Genomic DNA, 22957 nt, shown 5'->3' on the forward strand with positions numbered 1-22957 from the left:
CCCATAAATATGTGACTTGTGATGGGGGATGGGTCGGTAAAGCGGCTTGTTGATATTTTATATGATGTGTTAGTGAAGGTGTCTAGCTTTATATTTCCTGTAGATTTCATAATTCTGGATTGTGAGGTTGACTTCAAGGTGCCCAGAATCTTGGGTCGACCTTTTCTCACAACCAAAAGTGTACTTATTGATTTGCGAGCTAATGAGCTCTTATTCAGGATAAATGATGAAGTGGTGTGATTTGATATATGCCAATTCATGAAGCAGCATAAAGAAATAAGTGTGTTCTCAATTATTGATATGTATTTTAAGGATGAGCAGGAGGTGCTGATAGAGGAGAGGTTTGCTATCGACCCTTTAGCTGCAGTACTAATGAACTTTGATCGTGAAGGCATTGAGGAGTATGAAGAGACTGTTTGTTCTTTGACAGGAATGAGATCATACTTTTATGCTCCTAAGAAGCTAGATCTTGAGTTTAAAAATCAACCAACACCACCGGCTAAGCCATCCATTAAGGAGCCATCGGTGTTGAAGTTGAAGGAGCTACCAGGGCATTTGAGGTATTTGTTTTTGAGCAATGGTAATACGCTACTCATGATTATTGCTGCTGATTTGGGTGAGCAGCAGGTGGAAGAACTTATTTCTGTGCTTCATAGGTACAAAACGGCAATAGGCTGGACTATTGAAGATATTATTGGTATTCCCCCTGGCATCTGCACTCATAAGATACAGCTTGAGGAAGACTGTACTCCTACCATGAAGCACCAATTCCTTATTAACCCACCAAAGTAAGAGGTGGTTAAGAAGGAAATTATCACGTTGCAGGATACATGAGTGGTTTACCCTATTTCCGATAGTAAATAGGTAAGCTTAATTCAATGTGTGCCCAAGAAAGGGGGCATGGCAGTTGTAGCAAATGATAAGAATGAGTTGATACAACTCAGGAATGTCACTGGGTGGAGAGTTTGCATGGAATATCTAAACTCAACTCATGGACATTGAAGGACCACTTTCTAATGCCTTTCGTGGATCAGATGCTTGATCGATTGGTGGAAAGAGGTTGGTATTATTTCTTAGATGGTTATTTTGGTTACAATCAGATTTCTATAGCCCTGAAGGATTAGGAGAAAATAACATTCACCTGCCCATATGGTACTTTTGTATTCAAGCGGATGCCGTTTGGATTGTGTAATGCACCCACTACCTTTCAACGGTGCATGACGTCTATTTTCTCAGATATGGTTGAATACCTTAGAGGTGTTTATGGATGATTTTTCTATGGTAGAAGATTTGTTTGAGTTGTGTTTGGTGAATCTGAGTAGGGCCTTGCAATGGTGTGAGGAGTTCAATCTTATGCTTAATTGGGAGAAATGCCACTTCATGGTGAAGAAGGGCATTATTATCGGACACAAAATTTCAGCAAAGGGGATTGAAGTTGATCGAGCTAAAGTTGAGGCTATAGAGAAGCTTTCACCTCCCATTTCAGTGAAGGGGGTGCGTAGTTTCCTTGGTCATGCTGGCTTCTATAGGATATTTATAAAGGACTTCTCAAAGATTGCAAACCCCCTTTGCAAACTTTTGGAGAAGGAAGTCACATTCTCCTTGATGAAGATTGCTTAAAGGCATTTGAATGCCTTAAAGGAAAGATGGTTGATGCTCCTATTATTGTTTCACCGGATTGGTCAAAACCATTTGAGATCATGTATGATGCAAACGGTGTTGCCCTTAGAGTTGTGTTGGGATAAAAGAAGGACAAATTGTTTCATCCAATCTATTATGCCAGCAAAGCACTCAATGGAGCTCAAAAGAACTATACCATTATAGAACAGGAACTTCTTGTAGTATTCTATGCTTTTGAGAAGTTTCGGGCTTATTTTCTAGAAACCAAGGTGGTGGTCCACACTGACTATGCAACCTTGAGATATTTGATGGTGAAAAAGGATGCAAAACCAAGGTTTATTAGATGGGTGCTGCTGCTTCACGAATTTGACTTCGAAGTTAAAGATAGGAAGGGTTGCAAAAACCAAGTTGCGGATCATCTGATTAGGATGGAAAGTAAGCAAACAGTTACAGATGAAATTGAGATCAATGATGTATTTTTGGATGAGGAAATCTTGGCTGCTGTTATGGATAAAATACCTTGGTATGGTGATTTTGCAAACTATATGGTGAGCGAGGTAATTCCAGAAAATCTTTCTTATCATCAAAGAAAGAAATTTCTTCATGATGTGACATATTACTTATGGGACAAGCCATATTTATTTCAGCAATATCCTGACAATATCATAAAGAGATGTAGTCCAGAAGTAGATATGTTGAGTATATTGGAAGCATGTTATGCTTCCCCGATTGGAGGTCACCATGTCGGTGACCGTACTGCAAGAAAGGTACTACAAAGCGGTTACTATTGGCTGACTTTGTTCAAAGATGCTTATGAGTTCATGAGAAGATGTGACCAATGTCAGAGGTAAGGGTCAATCTCCAAGCACCATGAGATGCCGTTGACAAAGATAATAGACGTAGAATTATTCGACGTCTGGGGCATCGACTTCATGGGGCCCTTTGTGACCTCATATGGGATGAAATACATTCTAGTTGTTGTTGATTGTGTATCGAAATAGGTTAAAGTCGTTTCTTTGGCTGACAATAAAGAAAAGAGAGTAGTTGCATTCTTTAAAGGGAATATTTTCCCTTGATTTGGGGTGCCACGCACCATTATAAGCAACGGTGGATCTCACTTTTACAATCGTGTGTTTCGAGTTGCCTTAGCAAAGTATGGTGTTAAGCAACACAAAGTAGTGACTCCCTACCACCAAAAAACTAGTAGGCAAGTGGAGATTTTGAATAGAGAGATCAAAGCTATACTTGCTAAAACAGTGAATGCTAACAGACAAAACTGGTTTAGGAAGCTTGATGATGCCTTATGGGCTTACAGAACAACTTTCAAGACACCAATTGGCATGTCAACGTACCAGTTAGTTTATGTCAAGGCATGTTATTTACCAATTGAATTGGAGCATAAGGAGCTGTGGGCACTTAGAAGGTTAAATTTGAATTGGAATGAGGTAGCACAGTTAAGATTGGGACAGCTGAATGAGATGCATGAGTTCTAAGATGGATGAGTTCCATCTCGGTGCATATGAAAGAACTGATCTTTATAAGGAGAAGATGAAGAAGTACCATGACTGTAGGATTGTAAAGTGTGACTTTCAGAAAGGTGATTGGGTTCTTCTCTTTAACTCCAGACTAAAGCTGTTCCTAAGTAAGTTAAAATCAAAATGGTCTGGCCTATTTCAAGTTAATAAAGTCTACTTGTTTGGAGTAGTTAAACTTGTAAGCAAAGATGGAAGTATCTTCAAAGTGAATGGGCAACAACTGAAGTTGTATCGGTCTAATGGACTCGATAATATGCATAGCTACTATCTATCTCGCTGAAGTCTGAGTAATTGAGATGACTGCATCGTGCTACGACATTAAATCAGGCGCTAGTGGGAGGCAACCCACCTAGTGTTGTTGTAATCATAGCTAGAGTACTTTTATTGGTTTCATTTTGTGCAATCTTATGTGTTTGTGAGGTATGCAGGACTGAAAACCATGAAAGAACGGAGTTTCACAGTTGCGAAGGGGTTGACAAAGATACCGACAGACCATCAAGATCTTGATGGACCGTCGGTGCACCATCAAAGCCATGCCAAAAAGTTGAATGTATTGGATAAGGCTCGACGGTTGAGTTGGCGGACTGTCGAAAACTTGGCGGACCATCACTTCTTCCGTCAACCTGAGGTTGAATATTTTAGTTTTAGGAAGGGGCTAACGGACCATTCGATGGACCATCATAGAAATGATGGACCATCGGTGTGACCATCACAGAAAGGTTTGGAAGGTACGTCTATGGTAAGACTTGACGGTCAACTAGGCAATCATCGTAAAGTTGACAGACCGTCGGGTTAACCGTCAGCATAACCTTAGTCACAGGTCGGGTCAGGTTAAGTTGGATGCCTATTAAATGACCCGTACTTGACCCAAAAGCTTTTAAAGAGATAAAATTGGGCAGTTATATGCGTTTTAACCTCTTCAAATTCTAAAACTGTCTAACTTCCTTTGGATTCATAGTATCTGAAGGCAGTTACTCCCTCTAGGACTCCCCAACTTCTTTCTTCTCCTTTATTTAAATAAGTCTCTTCCCCTTTTTTCTCCTCATCACAACAATAGAAGAAATCACAGGTTAAAGTGTTAAGTAGTTTTCCTTTCTGAAGTGCAAGCAACTAGAGTGAAACTTCTGCATCATCAAGGTATGATATTTACCTATTTTCTTGCTTCTCCAAAGTGCAAAACATAATTGAAATAGTTATGGTATGTAAAATTTCATCTTGTTTTCTTCTGTGGTTTAAATTGTTGATATCTGGGTTCTGAACTTTGGTATATGTTGCTTGGGTAAAGTCTGAGTAACCCACGTATTTAGAGTAGAAAAATGTGCATAAAAATATGGAATTATTTTTGTTGCTATGCTGAAAATAAAATAAGGTATACTATCTATTTGATAAAATGCTAAAAAGAAGTCTGAAATTGAAAATGGGGACTGACGGTCACCTTGCTGGACCTCGAATTTGGTACAGACCATCAGGTTGGCCTTCACAAATGTCCAAAGGAAGTTTCTCACTAGATAAGCTACGATGGATAACCTGGCAGACCGTCAGTGACCTGACGAATCGCCAGTTCGACCGTCACAAGGCCCTGAAAATTAGAACTCACTAGATAAGGCATGATGGCCTAACTGGCGGACCATCACATTATTGAAGGCCTGTCAGTGTGGCCGTCAAGCAAATTTTTGTTATTGGTTTTGCAGATTTTTGTTTTCTAATTGACTTCGTACTTTTTTTTAGGCACCATGGCATGAAAACTCCCATTGAATAGAGGTGAAGGTCAAGCAAAAGGGCAAGTGAACCTTCTAGGAGCCAGGAGGCACCAACCTTCAACACTCGCCAAAGGGATCGAACACTTCCTATACTCTTCCAGTCTAAAAGTGAAGGCAGCACCAGCAACACTATCTTGAGCCCTAACTGGGCAAGGGTAGTCATATCTCTCCCTAACACAGTTGAGGGCAAAACTAGGGCTACCAATGTAGAGGCACAAACTGAAGCAGTCGAGGTTAAGACTGAGACTGAGGATGCCAACTTGATAAGACGCAAGGATCCTCAAATCAGAGATGCCGTCAGATGGCAACTCGATGGAGCAAGGGATAAATTTTATGATGGGTTGGCACCAAAAGCAAGTAGGCCAGTCAAAAGGCCATTTACTGACGAGTATCAAATTGAAACGATGGAGCTGCAGGAATATCCTGAGTTAGAGCATCGTTTTAATGAGTACAAATTGGCATGGATGATCAAGCCTCTCGAATCATATTAGCCGAATCTGGCAAGGAAATATTTTGCTAACTATTTGGTATTGGCAGAAAAGGATATTCCAAAGAGCTCAAAGATTTTTGATCTCCCGAGCAGGGAATCAGTGCCAGTCTATGGAGTTACCATTGACATATCAACCCAAACCATCTACAAGATGTTGTTTTGTCCTGATTATGAAACCCCACCGGCTATTTCATATTTCGAGTATCGACTGCATAATGCATCTATCTAAAGATCCTGGTTGATGGAGTGTTGACTGATGAGGGTAATCCTTTTTGGGATACAAACCCACGTGAGTGCATAGAGAAGTCATCCCTTAGATTCAAAGATAAATTTTGGTGGGCTGTGGTCCAATTGAGACTTATGCCAATGAGAGGTGATGCTAATTTGGATATTTACCAGGCTGTACTTATTGCTAGTTTGCTGTCAGGGCTGAAGATTAATTTCAGCAGGCAGGTGTGCCTCTGATTTATGGGGTGGATAATGAGTCTGTGCGACACATAGGCAGGACATTGAGAAGTCCAAGGATGACTGAAAGTTTGAAATGAGGGTCACCAAACCATTAGCCTATCAAAATTAGTTAGAGCTAGCCCCAGATACTTCAGAGATTTCAACAGGTATGCCGTTGCCAATTAGCACTTATGTACCACCTGATTATGTGCTATCAAGGGCATCTGCAGGGTCAAACTCTATACCACCAATGGGTGGAGCAGAATTTGCAGAATATAGGCTGACGCAGGAAAACATCGCCAAGTCTGTGAAATTGCAAAGGAAATTCAAAAGGCAAGTTGACACTTAGGCTGTAGAATTCAAGCCTTTTGTTGACAAAATTATTGCCGAGGTAATCTACCCTTTCCAAGACATTCAGATAAGAATGGATCATATACAGGAGAAAATCAACAAAAGGCTAGATTCACTGTCTATTCCAGACTTGGCAAGGTTTATGGCAGAGTTTAAGAAAGCACAGGCTGATATCAAAGAGTTAAAGAGCAAACAGCCATAACAGCTCACTTTTGATCCAACCTTGGTTATAAGTGATGATAATGAAGGAATTATTAATCTGATGGGGAAACTCATGAAAGATAAAAGAAAGCAGCAGGTGGATGAACGTGCAAAAAAAAGGCTGAAAAGAGAAAAAGAAGGAAAGTCATTACACAGGAGGAATGAGAGTAGTATGATTTGAGAAAATCCAGCAGAATATCAAGGAGAGATAAAGAGAAAAGAAGGAAGAGAGTTGAAGATGAAGCAGCTGGAGTATCTACCTGTTACGCCCCAGTCAGGGGGAAACCTTCAGACCCAGGCAAAGATATGGTACCTCCAATTCTAGAGGGAGAGTTTTTTAGTACCCCCACTACTATGGGGGTCAACATTGTGCCAGGTGAGGATGCTGGAGACTCACCACACTTCACAGATGCCTCAGATAAATAAGAGGCAATATAAGTATACCCACTCTGTTGTACTTTTATTTGATGCTTTGAGGACAATGCATACATTTTTTGTGAGGGGTGGCGTACTTGTACCATGGGGGGTTGTCTTTTCGATATTCTTTTACTCCCATGTGCTATCTAGGATTACCTTTAGGCTTACATCTTTTCTTTCTTAAGTCTTGTTTTGTTGTTAGTGTTTGTCAATGAAATAAAAGTTCCGTTTATGTTAGAACCTTGTTGTGAATATAAATGATGAATGATGTTGGTATCAAGCTATGACTATGTCCACATGACTATTTACTTTTATTTTCTAATATTTATGATCAACTGTTAGTGAATCGTTGGCATTAACTTGTAAGATATGCATGACATGTGATGTAAATCTTAAGAATAGTAGAATGAGTTTGATTCAGTTGACTTTGTGTGTGAGTATTTGTATTAGTCCTTACATAGTGTAGTACCCATAACTTGCTTGGTTCAATTGATTCTGTGTTGTAGTTGATAAAATAAGAAATGATAGTAGGCCGCCTTGTGATTTTAGTTCACTTAGCCAAAATAATTAACCGCACCAAAAAGAATTTTCCATTTTTGAACCCTTCTTTGAGCCTATGTTAATTTCTTTTCTTCATCACCAATCACTCTAGTTAACTCTCTTTAAGTTATTTATACTTAGCTCTGGCCCTGGCCCAATAGTGGGCATTGTGAATCTAAACTTAGGCAAAACACCAAAGTTGAGGGTGGCTATTGTCAAGCTGTTAGCTATTTAAGGGAAAGTTGGTTTAGAGCATCCTGTCCTGGTCTACTTAAGATACTATGCAACTTGACTGATTGCATTAGCATAAGTTGAGGATGGTTGATGTTTGTGTGTGTGTGTATATATATATGAAAGAGGGGTTGTTACGGTAAAAAGTAAATGAATGAGAAAAAGGTTGTCACTTTTTCCCAGAATACTTTCCTTACCTAACCCTGAAGCCTCATTACAAGCCTAAGAAAGACCTACTTGATCTCAGTGAGTCAACTATAAGGGAGTATTGAATGATAAAGGAAAGCCTATGGGTGTGTGTACTATGTTTGTAACTTCTTTGATAAGTGTGGGAGTTCTAATTGTATCCACAAAATATATTGAATGGTGGATTTCCATGACTGTGAGGGCAACCTGAGTTACACTTAATTCAGCTGAGCTCTTTAGGTTTTTATGTCCATGTTTGTGTATATGTATTGATTTTGAAATAATTCCGGTTATGGACTTTGATATGTTGAGCCATATAATTAGGATGACAAATGAATGGTTGTGTGAAAACTGGTTCAGCAAGCTAAATACCTGTCATTGTATTGCTCATATTTGTAATCTGGTGCTGAGTTGTATGAGAACAAACAATTATCTTAAGTTAAGGGTGTTGGTGTCCGACTTTTGATGAAATATTGTGCATCTTTTTCTCAGGAAAATTATGTGTTTTCAAGCAACTAATGTTGTATTTAATAGTGGATTTGAGTGATTTTAGGTTGAGGAGTCAGCTAAAGGAGAAAACTCAAGAAAATAGTAGAAAAATGTCAATGATGGCCCAAATAACATCTGTCAGTCATGCAATGGACTTCCAGAAGGACTGTCAGAACTAAACAGAAGGTTCCAGGTGGAAGACCCATATGATAGTCCAAGTGGCGGACCGTCAAGTTTGCAGTAGACCACCAACTTGGCCATTAGGCTTAAATAGGATGTAGGATTTCAAAGGACTTATCGACGGATTGTGTGATGGACCGTCGAGCCATCGATGGTACGCCAATGTAGCCATCAAGACTAAATAGAGCATGACATCCTGGAGCACTCAGCGAAAGACCATGTAATGGACTATCGGACTTCCAACGAGCCATCAGTTGGACCATCAATTCGGATGCGGCATTTTTTGAGTTTAAATTTTAAATCATATAAACCTGGGAGCATATAAATACCCAGTTAGGGTTTTATTGAGATTCTTCTAAATCTTGGAGATTGTTTTATCTTAGTTTTCCATCTTTGAAACTCTCTTTAACGTAGAAATCTATGAATCAAACTACATTTGTGGATTCTAATCATTACATTGCTACTGAGGATTCAAGAATTAATTCTTGTAACCCTTGTAATTGAATTTGGAATTTTTTTATTAATAATACAAGTATTTTTTCTCTTTCTTCTATGAAGGTGAGTGGCTAAGCTCCCATAACTAGGGTTATGGGAGCCTTGATGTAAACAGTTGATATGGGTTATGATTCCAATTGAGTTTCTATCAATAATTGATGTTGCATAAACCCTTCTTCACTCTAATGACTTTTCTTGGTTGCAAACTTGAAAAGTGAGCCCAAGAACAATCTCTTGTTCGAATAGAAAAGTGTTTGTTGAAAAAAAAAGGGTTTACATGAAATCTAGGGACCTAAATCTTTAGATTAATGGAAAATGCCTTAACAATGATTAACCTACATAAGAAAATGGTTGAATAATCAATATATTCTTTAAGTTTGAGAGAGTTAAAGGATAAACTATCCATTAAGGTTAAGAAACTAATGGGTAAACAATAGAATTGAGCTGCTCTTGCAATCGAAGTTATTGAGTGGAACTCAAAAGTGATTCACAATCCTAACTACTTAAACATCTTGGAAACCATAACTCTAGTTTTTTTAATATCATTTAATTACTACTAGAAGAAAGAATCATTAGTTGGAACAACTCTATTATAATTATTGAATATATTTTATAAATCTAAACCCATCTTATTCAGGAACCTTTGATCAACAGTTTAATAACAATCACAATACTTAGTGAACACAGTATTCCCTGTGGGATTCGACACCCAACCTTCTATATTTAACAGCGACCACTTACTCTTTCGTAAGAGAGGTATAATTTAGGCGTATCACTTACCAGTGGTATGATAAGTGGAAAGATATGAGGGATAATGATGCTGAGTCAGCAATGTGGGATGAGATTTTAGGTGATTTTCTTAATCACTTCTTTCCTTAGAAGTTGAGGAAGCTAAGGCCAAAGAGTTTGTAAATTTGAAGCAAGGTAAGAGGAGTGTTAAGGAGTATTCCATAAAGTCCCAACAACTTTGCCATTATGCTTCAGAGTTGGTGTCTAATATAAGGTCTCGAATGATAAAATTTTCTTCTTATTTGTCTCATGATTTGGTGTTAGAGTGTAAGGATGCCATGCTAAATAATGATATGGATATATCTAGACTAGTTGTTTATATGTAATAAGTAGAGGATGAAAGAAAGAAGCAGGTAGAAATGGGAGAAATGCAGAACAATAAGTTTAGACATGTTGATTTGGGTACCAATCAGTAGAATAGTGAAATGGATGGTAGGCAGTGGACTAAGAAAAAGAATTGGGTAAATCATTATTCGTCAGTTAGTTCTCCTTATCCTAAGCCTTTAGGTGATCATCATTTCAAGCTAGTAGTGGTCCTAAGGTATAAGGTGCCTAATCCCAAGTCAGCAGATCTCAGTCAACCCCATCTTATACCTCTTGCTATTTTTGTGGACAATTTCATCGTGGTAATTATGAGGAGGGGAGGAACTTGTGTTTCAATTATGGTCAGCCTGGTCTTTTGCGGTGGAATTATCTTAGAGCTAAAGTTTCCACAAGAGCTAATAAGTTCTTGATCGCCACTTCTTCGGCTCTTTCACCTATGGGTGCCACATCAGGTACAGATAATGGTTGGAATCACCTTTATGCACTTGCTACTCATTAGGAATCTGAGGCATTCCCTGATGTTTTCACTGGTATGTTACAACTCTTCTCCCTTGATGTTTATTATTTGCTTGATCTAGGTTCTACCCTATCTTAGGTAACCCATATATGGTTGTATATTTTTGTTTTGGTCCCAAAAATATTTTTGACCCCTTTTCTATTTCTACTTCCGTGGGTAAGTTTATTGTTGCTAGAAAAATCTATAGGGGTTGTGTAGTGTCTATTCTTCATAGAGAGATATTAGTGGATTTAATAGATCTTGATATGGTGTATTTTGATGTAATCTTGGCGATGGATTGAATCCATTCGTGCTATGCTTCTCTAGATTGTAGAACCTAAAAGGCCAGTTTTTATTTTCCTAATGAACTATTATTTGAGTAGGAGAGGAGTTCTTTAGTACCCAAAGAGAATTTTATTTCTTATCTTAGAGCTCAAAAGTTGATTTCTAAGGGGTGTCTGTATGAACTAGTTCGGGTTAAGGATTCTAACTTTGAGAGTCCCTTTGCAATCTGTCCCTGTGGTTAATGAATTTCTTGAATATTTTCTCGATAATCTTCTTGGAATTCCTTCTGATAGGAAGATAGATTTTGGGATTGATATTCTACTCAATACCCACCCCATTTCTATTTCTCCTTATAGGATAACTCCGACTAAATTAAAGAAACTAAAGGATCAACTAAAGGATCTTGTTGATAAGGGTTTCATCCATCTTAGTATTTCTTCGTAAGATGCTCCTATTTTCATATGAAAGAAAGCTGAGTCTCTTCAGATATGTATAGAATATAGTCAGTTGAATAAGGTTACAGTGAAGAATAAATACCCTCTTCCTCAGATTAATGACCTTTTTGATAAATTTTAGGGTGCTAGGTAGTTCTCTAAGATTGATCTCCATTTGGGCTACCACTAGTTGAAAATTAGGGAAGTTGATATCCCAAAACTACTTTCTAGGCTCTGTATGACCATTATGAGCATGCCATTTGGGTTGATTAATGCTCCAACTGCTTTTATGGATCTTATAAATTGAGTGTTCATGTGGTTTTTGGATTTGTTTGTCATAGTTTTCATTGTTGACATCTTGGTGTACTTTAAAAGTAATGAGGATCATGGCAATCACCTCCGAATAGTCTTGCAAACTATTATGGACCAAAAATTATATGCAAAATTTTCTAATTGTAAATTTTTTAGCTAAGTGTTGTAACCTTTCACGGGCATGTTGTTTATAGTGAAGTGAAATACCCTAAATTTTGGCCTTTGAAAATTTCTTGAGCTTTTAGCTCACTGCCCTGGTTACGATTTGACCCAATAAGTCATAGGGTATCCTGACGAGTCGTTGGGATGAGCCATGACCAAATCAGTAAGTTTGTGTCTTGATTTTTCTCTGAGTAATAGTGGCTGATTGAGAGCCATACAAATATGTTACGAGTCATTAGGTGTAATCATAGGGTGTCTAGTGTAAGTCCTAATTTGGGTTCTGTGTTGACATGACTGGACTCTACGAGTCATACGATCCCATTATGATTCATGCAGTTAAGTCGTAAGGTCAACCGTGTAGGGTGCCTTAGTGGTACTGCCTTGGTTACGACTCGTTATAATGAGTCGTAAGGAGTGGCTACGAGTCAAGGGTTAACCCATAGTCAAAGATGATACTTTTTCAGTTTTTAAGTTAAGGGCATTCTGGATATTTCCCTCTTATCAAAATTGAAACCCATGATTTATAACCTCTTTAGGGTATCATTACCACTCAGAAACTGATCTAAGTAACTCCTCAAATACTCTGAAATCCTCAAAGTCAAGAACACTAAGGGTTTTTAAGAGATTGATCACTTAGGGCTTTCAAGGGTGATTTCTCTCCGTACATCTTATTATTTTAGGTATGTTACTCTTCCCTCATTGTAAATTGTGAAAAACATATGTTTTAAAGTATTGTTTCATGAGATGTTACATTGGTTTTAAACAAAGGTTGGGGGTTTTGAATGTTTATGAATTGAACAATGTTTCTCATGGTTTATATATGATTTTCATGCTTTAATTATTGTTTTGTACTTGTGGGTGCATGGGTATGGTGAATGAACTAGAGAATTGTGATTTTTCCAAATTTATGACTTTTGAAGTTGTTATGTCCCCAACTCCATAATATAAAATTGGTTGTTATTATGACAACTATGAAAATTTGTTAAATTGAACTAGTCTTGAGGTATTGCATGATATAAAGAGGTATTTGAAATACAATGGTATGATTTAATGAACAAAGAGATTTGATGTCCCCCACTTTGTATTAATGAACAAAGGGAGTTGTTTTCTCCAAGTTAATGGGAATTATTTTGGCATGTTGTTGTTCCTTACAAGTGTAGTTGGTATGATGATACCAACTATGTATTCCTTAATGTGGAATGTGGTTAAATAAATGAGAATATATGATACTTATTTTAATTGGGATTTAATAAGGGTTGTGTAGCTGAGTCATAAAAGTGGAGGTCCGAGTGATCAATACTGGAAATCATGTTTGCCAATGCGAGGGTCAAAGTGACCAGGGAAGTTTGAGTCCCCCTCATTATTATTTCATGATTAGGGAGGTTTGAGTCCCTCATAAATTATTATATGATCGGGTGCTTAAGTCACCTTAGTATATGTTGGGAGGTTAGAGTCCCCCATATGCCTATATATGAGATTATTCTTTGATTTGGGCGACTACACGCAGTGGGGCCCGACCAAGGTATGAAAGCTGGGGCCCATATAGCCTGTGGGTCACGTTACGACAGTTGAGCTACACATTCTAGGCTAAAGTTTTGACATATATGTTAATCCTTGTTTCCTATCTCGGCATGTGATATATATATATATATATATTTATGCCTTTGCTTATGTGCATTGGTTTTTGATTGTTTTTAAATTATTGATTATGTCATTATGTTATCCTTATCCCCAATTTACATGCTAGCATTCTCATTGCTAACCATCTTTGAATGCTATATCCCTAAGCGATGCAAGAATTTGCTAACCATCTTTGAATGCTATTCCCTAAGCGATGCAAGAATTGGTCATATTTCTGTTTCTCTTGCTCAGTGATTATGGATTGATCGAGAGTCGACTTGAAGTGGTGAGCTTCCATGCTTTAAGAGGCTCCATTTTAGGTTTATGTTTTTCTTTTTAGTTATAGACTATTGGATACTATTTTTTGCTATATTTGGGGGCATGTCCCGACACTTTGTTGATATTCAATTTCGGTTCATTGTTTAGAAGGCTTTGTTTTGACTACTGTGGCTATTGGGCGGTGTCAGTTAGTCGTTTGGCCAATCATCGATGGTTGGTTATGGACATGCATTAAAACTTTCTTAAGCTATTGTAAGCTATCTTGTTATATGTTCGAAATTCTTCCGATCTTGGGGTGTGGTATTTTTAGTTTTGTTAGGTCCAGGGGGTGATCTCCAATCCACTTGGGACTTGAGATACTGGACATGGCCCGAGCCTAGTTTGGGTTGTGTTATGGTGGTATCAGATCCTAGGTTTGGTGTCATTAGGTATCCAATAAAGCCGTGTAAAGTAGAGTCTAGTTTATGGGTATGTAGTGTGCCACACTTATAAGGTGGAGGGTATGAGGCATTTAAGAATGCTTCTATTTCTTATTGTTCTATTTTGAGCTATAGAGTCTAAGATCTTGAGCCTCCTCTAATTCCTGTTTGTTTACTTTTCATATCATACCTTGCAGACGATCTGAAGCTCATGGAAACTCCTCTATCCCACTAGAGGATAATGATAATGGGACACACTCTACCTATGAGATACAGACTCGGTCTAGAGGTCCACTTCCTTATTGCCCTTCTGGAGTTCCACTGGTCCCCTCTTTTCCTCCTCGAGCTACTCAGGATGATATTTCAAATGTAGAATATCATTAGTCTATTCACATATTGGCTCAGTTGGCAGCTTCTTAGTCTGCGTATATAGCTTTTGTCACTCCATCTTTTGAGGCCACAAGGGTTAGCCAGTTTATGAGGTTGAGTTCTCCAACTTTTACTAGTGTTAAGGTTGAGGAGGGTCCTCAAGGTTTTATAAATAAGATGGAGAAGATCTTCTATGTTATGTATACTACTAATGTGGAGGGTGTAGAATTTGGTGCCTATCAACTAAAGGATGTAGCATACTAATAGTATGAGGAATGGGAACAATGTAGGGAGACGATGCTGAATCTATACTGTGGGATGATTTCTCTACTAATTTTCTAGAGCACTTCTTTTCTCAGGAGTTGAGGGGGGAAAAATCGGAAGAGTTTGTTAATCTGAAGCAAGGTAGAATGATGGTCATAGAGTATGCCTTGAAATTCAATTAGTTATCTCGTATGCTCCCAAGTTAGTGTATAGTAGGAAGGCTAGCATGAGGAAATTTTCTTCTAGGTTGTCCGGTGATTTGATTCTAGATAGTAAGGCTGCCTTGTTGAATAAGGATATGGACATCTCTAGATTGATTGTGTTTATGCAGTAGGCTGAGAAAGAGAAGAAGAATTAGGTGGAGTGTAATACCCGCTATTATTCTTAGCTAAGTTCAGCTCCTAGTAGCATGTATAAGAGGCTTAAAGCTTGAAAATTTCACTAAGTGTTGGGGACTTAGTCTTATTTTTGGCCTCTTGACTTTGAGGATTTTTAAATGAATCTTCCCGACCGTGAGATGTTGGTTTTTGAGTCAATTCATGTTTAGGGGTGTAAGGAGCATGTCTCAGGGAAGTTTCAGATTTTTCAGACGAGGATTGGGTTGGGTTTAGATTTTAATTCCAGAGCCTCACCGCGATAGTGGCGCGTCGCGGTGGGTATAGCGATGAGACCTTCATCGCATTGTGGTGGCCTTCTAATCTGCATTCTAGCTTTGGATTTTATTTCCTGAGGGGTAGTTACATCTTTTCCCATCGATCCAATTTGTAAAAACGCGAATTAAAGCTTCAGTTAGGGCATTATTTGCTCATATTCTCCAATTTTCTCTAAAAAACAAATCCTAATCAGCTCCCAAGAACATCAAAATCAATTACCTCATCTCCAAGAAAACCAAGAATGTAAGTTTTTCAATCCAAAAACTTTCAAAAAAGCATCCGAATTGGTGTTCTTCTTTCAAGCTTATGGGTTTAAGGTAAGTGTGATGTTCATCCATGGGCCTTTTTCACCGATGGAGTCCAAGATTCCATTTTTATGTTTTAAATGATGAATTTTACATGTTTATGATGAATTATCTCCTTGAAGCTCCTACGAATTTTGATAATAAATTATGTTTACAAGTGTTTTTGATGGGATGAGCCCTTTACACGTTTGAATAATGAAATTTCCATGTTAAATCCCTAATTCATGGTTTTAGTATGGTAACATTTTTTTAATTGCATGCTTTACCCATTCCCATGCTTAAGTTCATGCTTTCCATGTGTTTGATGAAATGTATAAATGTTGGGTTTTAAGCAATGATCCTTTATTATGTGTTTTAAAGCTTTACATGTCCTTATTGATTCTTCCATTCCGTACTGGAGGGTTATGAACACTCGATACTTAACTGTTTACATAATTTTAGTATCTTTAGAATGGTTTTAGATAAGCCATGACCGTTGTCATTTAGTTAGTTATCATGATCAGTTATTTGCTCAGTTAAGCTTAATTCAGTCCTGTAATCATTGTCATTCAGTTGGGAGTAGGATTTAGCATTGAGAGAACCCAGGGATTGGAGCTCACCTCCTAGTAAAGGTTGTGACCTTTAGTAGTAGTCCCTTAGTTCCAGAACTACGTAGCCAACGTAGGTTAGAGATATCAACCTGCCAGTTGAGAGTTGATAAAGTGTTTACCTGCCAGTTGTGGGTAACACATATCTTATTAGAGAACCTGCTAGATGATGGTAACTCATTAGTCCTCGGGACACCAGTTGAGTGGATCCACATAACTCGTATTAGTACCCGTGGAACGGTACTGACACCCTTCAACTTAGGGTTACAGGTTGGACCTTGATTAGCTCAGCTTGTGGCATGTTGGTTAGATGATACCTTCCACAGTCTTAGCTCAGTATCAGTACAGAATTTTGTTCAGGTTTGCTTGACCATAACATATAGACTTCCAGTTATTCAGTTATCAGATTTCAATAATTCAGTTTACAGATTATTTTATAAATATTATATTCTTGGTCTTGCATTCTTAGTATTTTAGTTTTCATGCATGCATACTCAGTTATCTTATGCTATTCAGCTAGTCATTATTTCATACACAGTTAACCCTTGCATTATGGCCTAGCCTCATCTTATATACCAGTAAATTCAAAGTAATGATCGCATACTTTTCTTTGCGCTATGAGTTTTATATCATAGGTTTGGATGCTTAATTTCCTGACAGCAGTTAGACAGTTCAACTTATCAACAACAATAGTAGTGGTGAGTCCTTATCTACTAAGGACATGATTGTTTTATTTTAGTTTATCTAAATAGTTCATTATTTCCAGTTTAGGCGGAGTTATTTGGGGGTTTGTCCCATTAACTCTACAGTCAGTCAGTTATAGGCTTTTCAAATATTTAGATAGTTAGTCATTTTATCAGTCTTTTTAGTATGTCTTTATACATTTAAGATCTATGATTTAATCGTGTCTCTGTATTTAAAAACTTATGACATTATTAGTTTTTTTCCGCATATGGTTTATTATTAGTTTACTCAGTGCTCACTGCAGGTACCAGTTCATGGGTTAGCTTATGGTCACTTATGACCGTAAGCACCATTATTGTAACTAAGGGGTAGCCTCAGGTCGTGACACGGAGATAGGGGAAAGGCATAATAAAAAGTTTAGATTTTCTGATCAAGGTGGAGGTCAGCAGCAGAGTGGTAGTGATGGTGGAAAGTGGTCTAAGAAAAATGGGATTGCTATGGTTCCTACTCTACGGCTAGTTCTCCTTATCCAAATTCATCGAGTAATCATCATTCTCAGCATGATAGTGGGTTTAGGGAACAGGGTGCCCAATCTCAGGCTAGTAGGGCTCAGTCAGCTCCATCATATACTCCTTGTAGATTTTGTGGTCAGATGCACCATGATTTTTTTGAAAAAGGGAGGAATAAGTGCTTTAAATATGGCCAGACTGGTCATCTATAAAGGAATTATTTTTCTAAGGTTGCTCTAGAGCGAATAAAATTCCTAATTCATAAGCTCCTGAACCAAAGGGTGTTGCTTCTGCTCTTGGTACAGGCACTGGCTGGAATCACTTGTATGCCCTTGCTACCTGTCAAGACTCCGAGGTATCTCCCTATGTCTTCACTGGTATGTTATAATTCTTTTCTCATGATGTGTATTGCTTGCTTGATCTGGGGTCTACTCTTTCTTATGTGAACCCATTTGTCGCTGCATATTTTGGTTTTGGTCCCAAGTGTATCCCTGATCCCTTTTCCAGTGCTACCCTGGTGAGGGACTCTGTGGTTGCTAGTAGACTCTATCAGGGTTATGTGGTGTTTATTAGTGGCAGTAGAACTTAGGTAGATTTGATAGAGTTAGACATGGTTAATTTCGATGTCATATTAGGGATGGACTGGTTGCACTCGTGCTATGCCTCCTTGAATTTTCAAACCCATAAGATCATATTTAAATTCCCTAATGAGCCAATCATTGAGTGGGAAAGGGGTTCTTTTGACATGACCCAAACTAGGGTCTATTCGTGTCTGGCATCTCAAGTCTAGCTAGGATCGGAGAACACCCCCAATACCCAACCATAATAGCCCTGCACCTTATGTTGGATAAATTTCAAACATATAACATGATAAAACAATAATAGTTTAAAGAAATTATATAAATTCTATAATCATAATCCAACAACTTCAACCAATTATCCAACTGATGCCAACCCCAATTCCAATACCAATACCAAGGCTGACACCAATACAGACGCCTCCCTTGCCCATAGTAGTCTGATAAAGCCTCTAACCAGAATCAATAACATCCGACTGGGACATTCCCCTAACTATATCCAAAACTAAACCAAAGAAATAACAAAAATAAAAGAAGTCCATAGTATGAAATAGAGCTTTCTGGAGTATGAAAGCTCGCCACTTTAGTTTGACTCTAAGTTGTCCCCAAAATCCAAGTCACTGACCAGGAGGAATGGTAGTATGGCCAATTCCTACATCACGTGGGGATAAAATGCCTGAAGATGATTAGCAGAGTGAATGCTAGCATGTACTCAAGGGTAAAGATAAAATAATGCGATAATTTAAAACCAAGTCAAATAACCATATGCAATCACATATATACATTATCGTGCCAGGAAAGGAAATCGGGTAAATCATGCATTTAAATCCTTAACCTGGGCTGAGTAGCTTGACCGTTCTAAAACCACCCACGGGCTATATCGGATCATCTCCCCCTGCTGAAAGTTCCCAGTGTGTGTTAGTCGCACTATCGGAGAAAAGAACATGAGATGACTAGTACATCTCCCAAAAATATTAAGTGTGACAAAATGCACACGATCCCCAAGACTACCCTCACATCAAAAAATGTGAGTTTCCAGTATTGGTCCCCCCGAGACCCTTACCTTTCACGGCTTTGCTACTCGACCCTCTTTAAGGCCATATTAAAACCATTTGCATATTCCAACTATTTACCAAGGAGTTTTTTAGTTAGGCTTTAACTGTTGGTATCGTCATACCAAAATTAAAGCTTGCAAGTCTATCCTTTTATTGCCATACCAAAGTCATTAAACCAAGTTGACTCCAAAGTTTCTAAGTAAACAAAGACTATGGCCACCAAGGCCTTTCCAAACTATTTAAAAATCAACCAGATCAATTTAGGTTCCATTACTATTTATGCAAAGCAAAGATATCAAGGGTAGTCAAACTATGTTATAGAATCATTCTCATTGGCATTTTAACAAACAAGTTGATAGCATATAAGTTTCAAAACCATAAACAAGTAATTTGGGGAATCCATAATGCCTCAAAATCTAATTACCATCACAATGCATCCCACAATGTTCAAAATTATATTAAAAAAATAAAAAATCATAATTAATTCATGAGAAACATTATTCAACCATGAACATACAAACCCTCAACCATTATGTCAAAACCATAACAATAGTATGAAAACAAAACATTAAAACACATGATCTTTTTAAAAAAACAACGAGGGAGGAGTAACATGCCTTAGACACCAAGGAAAACAAAGAGAATCACTCTTGAAAACTCCTAATTAATTGTCTTGAAGAAACCCTAGCCTTTTTCTTGAATAAAGAGTTTGAGAGAGATTTTAAGAGTGTTTGATTAGGAATAATAGGTTAATGAAGTCCCAAAAGGTGTTTTACGTTGTGGCATCAAAGGGAGCTAAAATGGGAAATGTCCAGAATGCCCCAACTTAAAACTGTAATAATACCATAAGTGGTTACGAGTCGATCCGATAACTCGTGACTACAACATATGAATCATTCCATTGAGTCATCACTAATACAGTGAGTTGGACATTCATACACTATCTATCATAAAACTCCCTGACCCCCACTCATGTCTATGAGGATAGATTAGATATTTCTATAACATTGATGTTAGGTATAGTTATCATCAACTAAATATTAGGGAGGTGGATATCGCTAAGACGTCTTTTTAAACTCGGTATGGCCATTATGATTTCGTAGTCATGTGTTTTAGTTTGATTAATGCCTCGACAACCTTTATGAACTTGATGAATAGGGTATTTTATCATTTTCTGGATTTGTTCATTATTGTGTTTATAGATGAATTCTGGTGTATGCCAAGAGCAAGGAAGATCATGCTGATCACCTACATATTATGTTTCAAACCTTGAAAGATCAATATTTATTTGCTAAATTTTCAAAGTGTGAGTTCTGGTTAAAGGCTGTTACTTTTTTGGGTCATGTCATTTCTAGTGAAGGGATCATGGTGGATTCGTAGAAAGTTGCAGTGGTTAAGAAGTGGCCTAGGCCCACAACTCCAATAGATATTTAAAGCTTCTTGGGTTTAGCCATTTATAATAGGAGATTTGTGAAGAGTTTCTCGACTATAGATACCTGCTAACTAAGTTGACCCATAAAAAGGTGAAGTTCTTGTGGTCTGATGCCTGTGAGGGTAGTTTTGAGAAACTGAAGGATAAGTTAACTTCATTTCCAGTTTTGACCCTGCCCGAGGATAATAATGGATTTGTGGTTTATTGTGATGCATCCCATGTGGTACTTGGTTGTGTGTTGATGCAACATGGTGGTATGGTGGCCTATGCTTCTATTCAGTTGAAAGTTCATAAGAAGAATTATCCAACTCGTGACTTGGAGTTATTGGTTGTGGTGTTTCCATTAAAGATTTGGCATCACTATTTGTATAGAATCCATGTAGATATCTTTTCTGATGATAAGATCCTGCAATATGTGTTCACCTAGAAGAAGTTGAATCTTAGGCAGAGGAGATGGCTTGAGTTGCTGAAAGACTACGACATGAGTCTTCACTACCATCCAGATAAAGCTAATATGGTTGTTGATGCTCTAAGAAATAAGGATTATAGCTCATGTGGATGAGGGTAAGACAAAAATGGTGAAAGATATCCACCATTTGGATAACCTTGGAGTTCATCTCTTTGACTTTAGGATGGGGATGTGTTTGTGCAAAAGGTGGCATAATCATATCTTTGTACTAAAATAAAGGAGAAGTAGGTACTGGATCCTATCTTAATTAAGATAAATGGAGATGTGGGTTGATGTTCTATAGAAATATAACACTTTCGACGCTTAAAATGAGGAAAATATGCAAGTTTCTAAGGTTGTTTTGTTAGATATGATGCATTCTAGGTATGTTTTATAGGAAATCATTTTTTGGATGCTAAGTTCATGAAAAAGGTGTTTTGGCAACTTTTTGGAGCAATTATAAATGCTCGAGATACTTTCTGGATTGTTCGTGATCAAAGAATGTTCGAAAATTGAAGATCTAAAAAGATGACTCCTGGTACTTACTAAGTCAATATGTGGACCACAAGTAGGACCTACGGATCGCAAATAGGCAAAGCAAGTGCCTGAAGTCCAAAATCTTGAGAGCTGACTTAAAAGATTTTTTCCATCTGGTACCCGTGCCCTGTACCAGCGCTCATCCTGCTGACCGTAGGTACTACCTGCACTCAAGGTCAGGGCGAAAGTGCAGACCATAAGTGCTACCTACTCCAAAGGTTAGAGAGAAGTTACAAAACCACATATGTCCACCAGTCTTTTTTTCTTATATTTTATTTAGGCTTTGGTTTTCAGGTTTCCTCATGTACTATAAATACCCTTTATGTTTGATTTTAGTTGATATAACATACTTTTGATACTCATAAAGATATTTTGATTGCAAGATTCAATTTTGATCTTGGAACTTTCTTATACTGACTTTGGTTTATTAATTTAGTTATGGTTGTGGGTTTTTCTTCTTCTTCTTCTTCTTATTGTGGTTTCATCTATGCTTTCAATCATGAATATTGTTGATTACTTAACAAGCATGAGCAACTAAAAACCCATAGCTAGGTTTGTGGAAACCCTAGTGGATTGACGAAGTAGGGGAAGTGCATTATTGAATTAAACTGATACCTGTGACATGCATTGCATTATCTTCACGCTAACAGATTTCTTAGTGGTGGGCAACATTAAGATCCCGCATAGATTATTGCCACTTACTTCAAAAGAGGAGTAGTGACTAGGAAAAATAATAACAGCAGTAATTTGGAGCTTAGTTTTCTATCCACATTACTAGGTATTATCTACATTAGATGGTTAGATTTTATCCAATAACTAGAAACTAAAGAGGTAATAGTTAACTGGGATCAAAATAAGGGTTAGTAAGGAGACATCATGAAACTTAAAAGGTAAAGGATAAAATCCTTCTGCTTGTCCAAAAGATCGTAGAAGGTACATAACTTATTGATTCTTCATGCAAGGTATTGGGTTGGTTCAACAAAACATGATAAGCCTGCGGAGTTGAGAAGCCAGGGGAACACAATCCTAGTGTTCACCAATACTGATCACAACCAATATTGATATTTACTCCTTGTTCAATACTGCCATTCAAATCTCCCCATTTACTTTTCCAATTTTTGCCCATTGATTACAATATTTAAAATCATGATTCCATGTATTACCTTGGGATTTGAGTCCAACCTTTATTGGGTTACTATATTTGACAATGACCATATCATTTTTTGAGAGAAGGTGTAGCTTGGAAGTTGTCATGGTTCATTAAAAAGTTGTAGCTTTTGAGATTGGTGGTGATGGTACCTTGAGAAACCAAGGAAGATTATATGTTCCTAATGTAGATGGGTTGCGAGAGAGGATCTTGGCTGTGGCTCATGAGTTGCGTTATGCCATTAATCCTGGTTCGACAAAAATATATCACGATCTTAAGGAGATTTATTGGTAGAATAATATGAAGTGAGATTTGGCCAATTTTATA

The sequence above is a fragment of the Capsicum annuum genome, chromosome 6 (genome assembly GCF_002878395.1).
Source record: "Capsicum annuum cultivar UCD-10X-F1 chromosome 6, UCD10Xv1.1, whole genome shotgun sequence".
NCBI lineage: Eukaryota > Viridiplantae > Streptophyta > Magnoliopsida > Solanales > Solanaceae > Capsicum > Capsicum annuum.